Here is a 14,302-nt window from a genome sequence, read left to right as displayed (position 1 = left end):
AAAAATCATTAAATAACCTGCAACGCATGGTGAAGTAAAAGATTCCTGAAAATTGTTGACGGCTACAATAATTTGCATGCGATTCTATTAATTCAAGAAATTCACAATATAGTGAATAGAAATTTTCTCATTTTTAAGTGATACGCAGGTTTTTTGGAGCTAAGCAAGCCTTGGTCGAGTGCGTTTGTGTTTTTTTTCGCTCGTACAAATTTTTCGCTTTAAAGTTTTCGGGAAAAATCAAAATTTAGTTATTAATTTGTCGTTGAAGTGAAAACCAGTGTATTCGGAAGATTTTCGTCTGGTCGCAGCACTATTGCTTAGCAGGAAATGTTTATTTCAAATTGAGTGCGTGGTTTATGTGTCATCCTTGGTTTTGAAGAATTTCTTCATGTGAAAAATTCTCGCAGAATTATGTTTTAATTAAGTAAAGAATTTCAAATTACAAACAATGTGGTTTTAACGTTTGAATTCCTAATCTAGGGACAAATACAGATTTGACTAAATTGAAATGAAAACTTGAATAAATATATTTAAAAGGGGTCTAAAGTGATTCATCGTGGAATTAGAAAGTGTTTTTCTTCGTTTCCCACACACGTAGTGTGATTTCCGGATGTATTTATTTTCGGTTGCAAACTTTGCCTGTTCCTAGCTTGCTATGATTTTTGTTTCTTTGGCCTTATTGAGTTATCACAAAAAAGAAAAATAATTGGCCATGCAGCATGTTTGGGTCAAGATTTTACATGTGCTAGGCTTTTAGAGTCAACACGCTTGTGGGTTTCTCTGGAGAAGTGAAAAAAGAGCTTTTCGTTTTCATTTTCAACACCTAATGGAGTTGCTCAAAGATAAGTATCCTTAATAATTGTAACTCGTACAGTGAGATGCTTCTTCAATTCTTGCCTACTGAAATTTGTTTATCGATTGAGAACTAGGGAAATCTTATGGGAATATTGTTAAGGTTTAAATTCTTCTAAGCAGATCTCGGAAATTTTAATCTTCTAATAATATTTTCCGTTTCTCTTTTTTATTTTCAATAGCCAGTAAAGGCGCATTATCCTTGGTCAATGACCAGAAGCGATTCTACACAAAAATTATAAACAGGTCAAAGACGACAAATAAAGCATAGAATTTCAAAATCCTTTTATTCATTACATAAAATTCTAAAAACATGCTTCTTTTCTTGGTTTTGTGATTTCTTTGTACAAAATAAATCATTTCCAGTCGCTGAAGAAAGGTTCTAGTGATTGGTGAAGTGGCTTCACATTTCTAACGGTTTACTCATCAAGGAGCATCTTTTTTAGCATAATTTCAACGATACTGCCCATGTTCTGCCAGTTTCCCAAAAGTGAGTAACTCTAGAAGTTTACCCAGATTCTGAAATGGATTTGCAGCGTGTAAAATAAAATGGGTGTATGCGTCTGAGCGTGTAGGATCGAATCGTCGCATGGCCGCTGACATATTGGATTGTTGAAAGCAGAAAGTTGATGTTGAGAAAGTACGGAAGAATTAAGTGAGTTTTGGAAAGAAATTGCCGATATTGTTCTCGATAAAGTGGAAGAGATCAGGTAGGAACATTTCGGCAATGTGTAAGTAAAAAAAATTACAGCCAGTAGATTGAGTTTGTTCTTTTTCTTACATCAACATGGTCAACTCCATTGAAATGGGAAAGGTCATCTTGAAATTGGTTGCATTCACATGTTCCCTCAATTTCAACCGCCAATTAATTGTTCGCGTTTACAGGCATGTCATCCTCGTTCAAGTGTGCGGGCCGCATTAAAAAAATTTTATGGCGTAGAGGGCCGCAGCCAAAATCAGTTTGAAAGCATAACATATTAGTTTCGCGGAGATTAGATGCAATAAAATGGAATATAGTAATAAGTAAAATTGGAATGAAATTTTGCGTTAAATCTATTATATAAAATTCTCTTGTAACGGTGTTTGTAGTACTACTCCTCCGAAATGACCCAACTGATTCAAATGAAATTATTTTTAGAATATTCTGTAGGCATGCGAATCGGTTTATATCGAATAAAAAAAAACAAAAAGTCGCATCAATTGTCCGTAATCATTAAATTTGTAATAAATTGAATCAAATTAAAGTCATGGCCTTCAATTTTTTCGACATTTTCTTTCTTTTGGGCGCCGGGCGGTTTGTTTTTCGTCTCCATGGTCGAGACATCGCGAGCCAACGTCGCAAGAGGATAGTGACCAGGGCATAGCATACTGATTGTGATTGGAAATATTTGGGCGTGCATTTTTCAACTAAGCATAATTTCAATGCATGTGGTGGCCATATGAAGCCTAGATGTGTTTTTTTTCTTGATTTCTAGATCATTTGTACAGAACAGAGTAATGAATGACGCCTAGATGTGACCCAGATTGATATTTTGCCGATCAAATCAAAACCATTTAAACTATTTGAAAAAATTAAACTTTAATTCGTGTTATTTAAAGAAGGAATTGTTGTCTGAAAAATATGAATTTAGTACTAATGCATGTGAAATACAGACACCAAACATACGTTTTTACGTTCAGAAATGGTGATAGAATACAACAACAAAAACAAAAGTGTTTTTAAAAAGTTATAAAGTATTCAAAAATTACAAAAAGTTGAAAAATAAAAAAAAAAAAACAAAATAAAATAAAATAAAAAGACTAAAGATGACAAAGTCAACTGAAAAATGATGAAGTACGACAAAAACAGAAAAAATGACAAAAAAAACAAAGAAATGCATCAAAAACATGAGAAACAAACTATAAAAATTCTAAAAATGGTCGTAAATTGCCTTAAAATAACGTAAATGATAATTTAAATAGTTATTTACGGACATTTGAAAAAAAGAAAAGTATAAAGATTTGGTTTATAATCCAATACGCATAGAAACATGTTTCAAACATGCACAAATGTGCTTTACTGAAGGTGTATCAAGCGCCTTGTAATTTACAGAACTACCAAAAAATCCGTTAAAAATTAACACACATGAACTGTACAAGAGCCTGTCCTTTAAAATGGATTATACAGGATTGATGTTTATGAAAAGAAGTGCAAACGTTCAACATTGACAAAAATGTATGCATTATTTCTTAATTTATAAAAGGTAGGGCCCAAATAAACAACCTGACTAAATAAATTTATCTTTTTTTAAATCGTTCACTGAAAATCTGTTTACAGATTCCCTGTTTGTTTACACAGAATTCAAGTACGGACTTAGCATTAACGTGTGTTTTTGTATAACATATTTTGGCTACATAGAAGAGACTTTAGATCCGCTTTTTTGTTGAATTTTTTTTGTTATTGATATTCCAGAAGCATAATTGTTTTGGTAGCAGAAGCAGAATTTTTTTTATAAGTTTTTATTACGACCTGAAAGTGTTGCAAATAATATTAACTCCTGTCATTTCACACGGTGAAACAAGTGGCAACGCGCCTTTTACCATGAAATATATATTAATTTTTCTCTAAAATATTCAAAATTATTAAATGTCTTTGTAAATGAAGGTCTTATGGTAAAACAGTATTCAGTGAAATTAAAGTACCAACCATTATTTTATTCTGGAGAAAAACTGCAGATATATCAATGAACGGTGATTAAAAAGACAAACAGTAACAAGTATTAAATTCTTTTTAAAGTTCTTTCTTTTTGAAAGAATATGAAAGATGAACTGTGATGATATCCATTTGCAATTGCCCCGATGTTTCTTAATGAAAATAACAATTTATAATAAAAAAAAGACACTTAAATGGTTTTTAAGGATTCGCGGTAAATTTACATGAAAATTTCCAGAAAATAGAATAAATGAAATCATCGTAGCCTTAACAGATTAGTTCTTTTTGATGTATTTAATTTTAATTTCCAATTGAATGTTATTGAATCTTGAAAATATCACATATTCTTAAATGAAATCGCAGATCATCTTCAACAATGTTCAGAAAATTTTTAAATCAGACAACAATGGTTTAAATTGGCAGGTGTATCTTTTAGCACAAAAAAGAAAATATAAATGCTGTAATTCGGTTGAATATCAAAAAAATTAAACATATTTTTTTCTCATTTCAAAACCAATCGTTTAATTGATTTATTGGGTTAATGTTCAAAGGAATTTAATTTGCTTTCTTTGCTCGAACAAATAAAAAAAAGGGCGAACTTTTATATTTGGGTATGATTTTGATGGAAATATGGATATGAATGACCACTGCTTCCAAGGGTGAGGATAGTGAACAAAAATCTGCTTGAAAATAGTTTTTAAAGAATTTTCTCAAATATTTATTATTTCTTCAGTTCTTAAAACTATACCATTCAAAGCTAAATATTCGGGAGCTAAAAGTGCTGCGCTAGGCAGAATGTTGGGAAAATACTCCAAAAATTGTGCGATATTCAAAATTCTTCTTCCATAAAGTTTCATATGCAATAAATTCCAATAAATGAGATACTTTTGATTTCGATTTCAACCTTAAAGTGAACTCGAGCAAAGCGGAGTAAATCAGCTAAATGGTATACAATAAATGAAACATAGATATTATCAACATATGTTTATTTATGGAACAAGTTTCAAAGAGTGGATTGTTTTAGCATGAGGCTTGCCAAGTTTGATAGTTACGTTGAGTGCTGAAAAAATCGAATTTGCAACGGGAAGCTGATACCTGATACCATTCGGCAATATTCAAAGCATCCGAATCAAAGAAATGTAAATTAAAAGTATTCATGTAAAATGCATGTAAGATTGATGTGAGCAAATTTTTTGATAATTTATTAAAAGACCCGTAGAATTGAGTCGAAGTTCTTAGATTTGATTCCGAGATAATTAGGCGGAACAATTCGAGCAAACGAAAATATGGATATGTAAAAAAAACTAGGACATATTCAAGAAAGCGAGACGATTAACAACTCAAGATTTGATGCTTTTTTAAAGTCAAACAGCAAAGAAAATATGGAAAATAGACGCCAAGTTTAACATGTTAAGACAAAGTTTACAGGGTCTGCTAGTTTTTATGTAAGATTTTAATGTTTAACATTCTTATATTATAATGCATTATGTATATCTATTGTCCTGATATCAGGTTGAAGTTTATTTGTCACTGACACTTTCATTATTGATGATAAATTTTTATCAGATAATCTCGAACGATATGGAGTTTTTGTAGCATTCATTATGGAAAAAAAACTGCTCACATAGATAGCTACTTGCAAACATAGCGAGAATTCTGGCAACAAATTTCCGTTATTCAACGTAGCATTCAGGCAAATAGCTGTAAAAAATTTTTTATAGCCACTTCAATGTATTTCGCTTTTAATAAAGAATCGCACTGCAGCTCTATCAGCTCTGGTTGCAAATTATTAGCAGGTTTCTAGGAGCAAACGAAAATGGAGATACAAACAACGAAAATTCTTGCTCGTAGTCACGAAATCGGCTTTTGAATGCATCTAGTAACGATTCTAGGTGAAGTACGTATGTACCAAATGATGCAGCCTCATTTGATCTGTTCAGTTCTTGGAAATTTAGTTGATCCATAAGCGTAATTTTGCTTGAAAGTTTTTAACATCATCACAAGCAGTTATGATATTTTTCCTTTTCCTTGATGCTTTAAGTTCAAATCTTGCAGGTGGCCAGTAAGATCAACGTCAAATGCCAAAAATTCTGAACCCAGTCGTCTGCTTCAAAATGTTCAACAGGTTCACCTTTCATTTCGAAAAATAATATTATTTCCTCTCGTAGCAAAAAATATCTTTTTAATATTTTGTGGCAGGAAAGCCAGCGTACTTCTGTGTAGTAGAGAATTTTTTGATAATTTAAGACGGGGCTACGCGGGCCGCATTGACCAAGGCCGCGGGCTTCATGCGGCCCGCAAACCCCCAGTTTGACATGCCTGCCTTAGAACGGAATTAGTAGGCCCTGCCAAGAACTAAAATAAAAGCAAATATGAGCGAACTAGCCGAACTACATATAATATCAAGCAATGTAACTCGCAATTAATCTTTGGCTTTCGAACTTTTGTGAACTTTAAAAGTCGAATGAATTCATGGATCCTTGATTCCACCCAGCAATGCCAGTTTCAAACTCTCTTCGATGTGATCCAAAAAAATAAAAGGCAAACCAAAGTTCATTTTAAAAGCGATGATTTTCCATTACTCACCCATCATGGATCCCATCAGCCCAGCGAAGCTCATGTTCTCATAAAAATCACCACTATCACACCGAGGAGGGGGAGGCTGTCTCGTAAAACAAATATGGGCATCACCGGAATCACTGACCCGATAAGCAGATAACCATTTTTCGAAGCTGAGCGATCATTTTTCCGATGGCTGGATTTATTTTAATCCATTTTTCACGTTTTTTTCTCGCTCTATTTGACAGTTTAACTCGATGAAATTTGCCGATATGTTCGATGCACGTTTTTTTACTTTCGTTCAGAGAAGCTTCACTGTTTGTACTACGAAAAAAAAGAACAATAAAAATTAAATAAAACTTATTATTGCTGTTAACCGATTCGAGAAGAAATATTCAAAACAGTCAAATCTAACAAATGAAAGAATTTCATGACCACCTTTGATCAGTTTAGAATTCAGCCTCAAGTGAGGGGAAGATGTTATATTTTACCTTTCAAAAAGAGGCCAACCTTGATTGCAAATTCAATCCAATTTGACTAAAATAAATGAATGTTTCTCAGTTCAAATTTTCAATCCCTGCTATTTAAACAAAAATTTTAAGAAACATTCAAACTTATCACAAGATTGACGGTCGCTCTTGTCAGTTTATTAATTCAGTCTTCAATAAAAAACAACAACAATATCGTTACAGTTACAGTGAGGGGCAAAATAAAGTGTCCAAATAATTTTTTTTCAATTTCTTTTATTTTTCTGGTTCAAATTCAACGAAAACACATCGTAATCATTTTTAAAATATTGTTTATTATGTTCTTTCCAATTTTTGTTAATGTTGCGCTGGAAAAAAAAGAAAGTTTTTCTGATAACAGTTATTATTCCTTAAAAAACAGGGGCAAAATAAAGTGTCCAGATCAGTACAGCTTCAAATAATTCAAACTGAAGGCAAACAAGAACGATTTAATAATGGGTATGGCCTCCTTCAGCCTTCAACACCTCCTGCAAGCGCTTCGGCACACTTTCAACAAGGTTGTGCAGGTGTTGTGGGTCGAGTTCTTCCCACGCATGCTCCAGGGCATCAAAATAAGTACTTTTATTTGTCACACCAATCTTATCAATCAGAGCATCGAGGATGGCCCACAGATTTTCGATGGGGTTCAGATCAGAACTTTGTGGGGGCCATTCGAGGGGTTTGATGCGGCAGAAATAGAAAAATAACTTCGTCAGATTGGCCGTATGCTACGGATCGTTATCCTGCTGTAAAACGAAGCGCTCTTCGAGGCCCGTCTTTATGAGGGATACCTCGAGGTTTTTTTCGAAAGATATTGCAATATGACTCAGCTGTCATGATTCCGTCAATTTTTACCAAATTGCCCACCCCACCCCAAGAAAAGCACCCATACACCATCACGTTACCTCCTCCGTGCTTGACTGTTCCTTGGATATGGCGGTCTTGGAGCTCCTCACCCGACTTGCGCCGCATATGATCCCGCTTCTTCCGGATGAATAGCTCAAATTCGGATTCGTCGGCCCACAAAAATGTTTTCCTCTGAATCAAAGCAATCAAAAGATTCCTTTTAATTCAACCACGGTAAATGAAAAGTTCAGATACCGGTATTTCGATAGAAACTTACTATCTTCTTCAGTAAGCGTTTTCGATTGATATCGAGCACGGAGCAACGGAGGAAGTAACGTGATGGTGTGGGGGTGCTTTTCTTGGGGTGGGGTGGGCAATTTGGTAAAAATTGACGGAATCATGACAGCTGAGTCATATTGCAATATCTTTCGAAAAAAACCTCGAGGTATCCCTCATAAAGACGGGCCTCGAAGAGCGCTTCGTTTTACAGCAGGATAACGATCCGTAGCATACGGCCAATCTGACGAAGTTATTTTTCTATTTCTGCCGCATCAAACCCCTCGAATGGCCCCCACAAAGTTCTGATCTGAACCCCATCGAAAATCTGTGGGCCATCCTCGATGCTCTGATTGATAAGACTGGCGTGACAAATAAAAGTACTTATTTTGATGCCCTGGAGCATGCGTGGGAAGAACTCGACCCACAACACCTGCACAACCTTGTTGAAAGTGTGCCGAAGCGCTTGCAGGAGGTGTTGAAGGCTGAAGGAGGCCATACCCATTATTAAATCGTTCTTGTTTGCCTTCAGTTTGAATTATTTGAAGCTGTACTGATCTGCACACTTTTTTTTTCCCCTGTTTTTTATGGAATAATAACTGTTTTTTATCTATCAGAAAAACTTTCTTTTTTTTCCAGCGCTACATTAACAAAAATTGGAAAGAACATAATAAACAATATTTTAAAAATGATTACGATGTGTTTTCGTTGAATTTTAACCAGAAAAATAAAAGAAATTGAAAAAAAATTATTTGGACACTTTATTTTGCCCCTCACTGTACTTTGCAGAATCCCTCCAGAACGAAAACCAAAAAAAAAACCAACCATTCAATCGCGTTTTTTTCCGGGAAGATATTTTAATCTTCAAGAAGCTATAAAATAACTACTTTAAACTATACCACAGCTGCTTATGGTAGAGGTGATGGTCACTTGTCAGCTATTACGGTTAAAAGTTCGCAAGGGAGCAACTTGGGGGCGAACAAGCTTGGAAAAAAACCCGAAAAAAAAACAAAACAAAAACAAGCCCGGAAACCCGGAAGCCCGAAAGCTGTTACTGGTAATCGTTTAATAGCTAGCATTCGTGCAAAAATCATGCCCAGGTGCGGTGAGATTACAACATCGGTTCCCATTAATTGAGCGAGCAGCTTTCCCGATACTGGAAAATTGGTTTTTCGGTGGAAGGTTAAGCGAAAATCGTTCAGAAAGTGTTTCTGTTAAATTTTGAGAGTTTCAACAATTTTAAACTTTTTTTGAAATTTTGACAATATAGAAAATTTTGAAAAATTTTGACAACTTTGACAATTTTGACAATTTTGACAATTTTGACAATTTTGACAATTTTGACAATTTTGACAATTTTGACAATTTTGACAATTTTGACAATTTTGACAATTTTGACAATTTTGACAATTTTGACAATTTTGACAATTTTGACAATTTTGACAATTTTGACAATTTTGACAATTTTGACAATTTTGACAATTTGACAATTTGGACAATGTTGACAATTTTGACAATTTTGACAATTGAGGCAATTTTGACAATTTTGACAATTTTGACAATTTTGACAATTTTGACAATTTTGACAATTTTGACAATTTTGACAATTTGACAATTTTGACAATGTTGACAATTTTGACAGTTTTGACAATTTTGACAATTGAGGCAATTTTGACAATTTTGAAAACTTTGACAATTTTGTCAATTTCGAAAATTTTGACAATTATGACAACTTTGACAACTTTGACAATTTTGACAATTTCGACAATTTTGACAATTTTGACAATTTTGACAATTTTGACAATTTTGACAATTTCGACAATTTTGACCATTTTGACAATTTTAACAATTTTGACAACTTTGACAATTTTGACAATTTTGACAATTTTGACAATTTTGACAATTTTGACAGTTTTGACAATTTTGACAATTTGACAATTTTGACAATGTTGGCAATTTTGACAATTTTGACAATTTTGACAATTTTGACAATTTTGACAATTTTGACAATTTTGACAATTTTGACAATTTTGACAATTTTGACAATTTCGACAATTTTGACAATTTTGACAATTTTGACAATTTTGACAATTTTGACAATTTTGACAAATTTGACAATTTTGACAATTTTGACAATTTTGACAATTTTGACAATTTTAACAATTTCGCTCATTTTGAATAATTTAAAAATTTTGACAATTTTGTCAATTGTGACAATTTTGACAATTGACATTTTAGAAAATTTTAACAATTCTGACAATTTTGACAATTTTGGAAATTTTTAAAATTTTAAAAATTTTGACAACTGTGAAAAATTTGACAATTTTGGCAATTTTGACAATTTTGAAAAATATGACAATTTTCAACAATTTAGAAAAAATTGAAAATCCTGACAAATTTGGCAATTTTGACAATTTTAACATTTTGATGAAATTGAAATTATAAAAAGAATCTAACAAATTTCAATAATGTCAAAAATATTAAAAAATGTCAAAAAATGTCAAAAAATGTCACAGTTGTCAAAATTGTCAAAATTGTCAAAATTGTCAAAATTGTCAAAAATGTTAAAAAATGTAAAAATATCAAAAATGTCAAAAATGTTTAAAAATGTTAAAAAATGTCAAGAATGTTGAAAATTTCAAAAATGTCAGAAATTTCAATAATGTCAAAAATGTCAAAAATGTCAAAAATGTCAAAAATGTCAAAAATGTCAAAAATGTCAAAAATGTCAAAAATGTCAAAAATGTCAAAAATGTCAAAAATGTCAAAACTGTCAAAAATGTCAATAATGTCAAAAATGTCAAAAATGTCAAAAATGTCAAAAATGTCAAAAATGTCAAAAATGTCAAAAATGTCAAAAATGTCAAAAATGTCAAAAATGTCAAAAATTTCCAAAATGTCAAAAATGTCAAAAATGTCAAAAATGTCAAAAATGTCAAAAATGTCAAAAATGTCAAAAATGTCAAAAATGTCAAAAATGTCAAAAATGTCAAAAATGTCAAAAATGTCAAAAATGTCAAAAATGTCAAAAATGTCAAAAATGTCAAAAATGTCAAGAATGTCAAAAATGTCAAAGATGTCAAAAATGTCAAAAATGTCAAAAATGTCAAAAATGTCAAAAATGTCAAAAATGTCAAAAATGTCAAAAATGTCAAAAATGTCAAAAATGTCAAAAATGTCAAAAATGTCAAAAATGTCAAAAATGACAAAAATGACAAAAATGACAAAAATGACAAAAATGTCAAAAATGTCAAGAATGTCAAAAATATCAAAAATGTCAAAAATGTTAAAAATGTCAAAAATGTCAAAAATGTCTAACTGAAATGTCAAAAATGTAAAAAATATCAAAATGTCAAAAATATCAAAAATGTCAAAAATGTCAAAAGTTTGAAAAATCTCAAAAATTTCTAAAATTTTAAAAATTTTAAAAATGTCAAAAATGTCTAAAATATCAGAAATTTCAATAATGAAAAAATGTCAAAAATTTCAAAAATGTGAAAAAATGACAAAAATGACAAAAATGACAAAAATGACAAAAATGACAAAAATGACAAAAATGACAAAAATGACAAAAATGACAAAAATGACAAAAATGACAAAAATGACAAAAATGACAAAAATGACAAAAATGACAAAAATGACAAAAATGACAAAAATGACAAAAATGTCAAAACTGTCAAAAATGTCAAAAATGTAAAAAAAATGACAAAAATGACAAAAATGTCAAAAATTTTAAAATTTGAAAAATTTCAAAAATGACAAAAATTTCAAAAATGTCAAAAAGGTCAAAAATGTCGAAAATGTCAGAAATGTCAAAAATGTCAGAAATTTCAAAAATGAAAAAATGTCAAAAATGTCAAAAATGTGAAAAAATCGACAAAAATGACAAAAATGTAAAAAAAAATGACAAAAATGACAAAAATGACAAAAATGACAAAAATGACAAAAATGACAAAAATGACAAAAATGACAAAAATGACAAAAATGACAAAAATGACAAAAATGACAAAAATGACAAAAATGACAAAAATGACAAAAATGACAAAAATGACAAAAATGACAAAAATGACAAAAATGACAAAAATGACAAAAATGACAAAAATGACAAAAATGACAAAAATGACAAAAATGACAAAAATGACAAAAATGACAAAAATGACAAAAATGACAAAAATGGCAAAAATGACAAAAATGACAAAAATGACAAAAATGACAAAAATGATCAAGATTGTTAAAAATTTCAAATGTCATAATTGTCAAAAATGATAAAAATGTCAAAAATGTCTAAAATGACAAGAATGTCAAAATTGTCAAAATGTCAAATATGTCAAAAATATCAGAATTGTTTAAATTTCAAATTTTGTTTTAATTTTTCAAAAAATGATTTCAGTGCATTTCCCAAGTTTTCAAATAGGAAGTGAGATTGGGGAATTTAAATTTGTTTTGTTTTTTTCTTTAAGGAATGACAATGTTGTCAAAACTTCACAAAAGTATCACGGAAGGGAGGCAACATTTTTCACGTTCGCAACTAATTTGAGCGCTGAGATAAAAATTCCCGCCAAGTCTTATCGCGGCATTCGGAAAAGTTTAGAAAAACTTATGGGGGACACAATTTTGTGCACAAATCCCCTTCCCACGTTCTTAATTGGCTGCTGAATTGTCCCCGACAGTCAACGACGACGGACCATAATTAACTTTCCAGAAGCCAGATAACGTGCTGCTGCTGCTGCTCCGGAATGGTTCCAATTTTCCCATAACCTTCCCATAACGTTTAAGAGTGTTTGGGGGTGATGTGGTTGTTCAAGGAAGGGTTGAGTTGAAGAAAACTTGTGGTTTGAGAACAGGAAGAGTAAATTTTGCCCTTTGGTAATGTTTGATGGCAACATTGTTGACTGGAAGAGCATGACTGACAAGCACTTTTGTCGGTTAAAATTCTGTGTTCATCACACAGTTTGTGGAGCACGTAAAGAGAACTTTCGCAACCAAAGTTTGTCTTTAACTAAGATACACATGAAAATGGAATCCAACCATCTTTTTGATGACCAATAGTGGCTCTTACCCTTAAAGGATTAAGCTAAATCTCTCGATGCCCTCATGTAAATACCGATTACGTTTTATTGATTCCAGCTCAGCTATCCCAGCACTTCATTCATAGGAAAACGAGATGAACACTCAAACATTTCCATTAAAGCTTCAATCGAACATTAAAGGGCTGATCGCAGCAGTCGATGAACCCAATTTTACCTAAAGGGGCAATTTTGCTCTCGAAACACGTGGCAGTTCTAGGCCTGGCTTGCCTCTATTATGATTATTTGCTTAAATTCTCAAGCCTGCTTTGACGATTCTCGTGTATGTAAGGGATCCGAAGAATATTATTATTGACAATCGAACGTTGTAGAAACTTATAGCAGATTACCTTCTGGTGACAGCTGTCTATCGATTTCCCTTCGCTGTCTCTCAGGAGCCCTCGGCTTACTTCCTACTTGAGCTGCCAACAGAAACTCAACACCAGCATCCGCTGTCAAATTTCCACATCGAAAACTGACAACAGAAATGGTAGCTAAAATCACGAAAAAAGGTTACAGAATATTTAATCACCTAAAAAAAAATTATTAAAAAATCAAATCGGTAGACTTTTTGTTAGCTGAGCTGCGAATTTGACAACTCAACCAACGTCGCGTTCGATTATTTCGTGGAATTTTTCACTGCTGTTGATATTTTTTTCACTATCTTTATCATCATCTACCTACCTACTTTTCAAATGCAAAAGAGAAATGCCGGAACAGCCCTCGAGGAGGTGGTTCGTTTAGATTATGATTGAAATTATCAGCACCGGATCTTCTCGAAGTGAGTTCATAACTTCCAAAGCCTACTTCGGCTGACGTTAATTGAAGTTATTTGCCCCCGGGGCCTTTTTTGTGTCTGTTTTGCTGGCGGGGTTCTGTTTTCTTTCACAAACACATGAACCACGTTGTTGAGAAGAATCATTTGGAAGAATTTCTCAACAGCTTGTCGCCGGCTGCTTGGCTTCTGGAACGTAAAGTTCTGATGACATGCTTTTTTTTCGGGATTTTTATCCCGAAGGATGCTTTCTTCCATTCCAATTTATTTGGGATTTTTGACAATTTTCACAATCTTGCCATTTTTGACATTTTTGTTAGGCCAGAACAAATTTCAAATCCTTCTTTTGTCACTCGGAGTTGGAACAACGCGAAAAACAAATAAATTGGAATAAATTGCACGAAAGCTTGTATGCAACCAAGTTACATACAATATCATTGCACAAAACCTAAAAAACAAGTAATTTTTTATCGAAAAATTCAATAAAACCAAGAATACAGAAGGTGAAATAACTTCCATCTTCCAAAATTTGTTTTTTTCATCTTGTAATCTTTTGGATTCTTGATTTTTTTTTTCGAAATTTACATTAAATACTTGAAACTTTATTTATTTCCCCCTTCGGGTGTTTGGAAATTTCGAAGGGGGGAAAAAGAAGTAATTATTATTTGTTCCAGCCTTATTTTTGACATTTTTCATATATTTCTGAAATTTTCGATATTTTTGGCATTGT

Source organism: Uranotaenia lowii, chromosome 1 (genome assembly GCF_029784155.1).
Source record: "Uranotaenia lowii strain MFRU-FL chromosome 1, ASM2978415v1, whole genome shotgun sequence".
Classification (NCBI taxonomy): Eukaryota; Metazoa; Arthropoda; class Insecta; order Diptera; family Culicidae; genus Uranotaenia; species Uranotaenia lowii.
Note: the sequence above shows the minus strand (reverse complement) of the source record.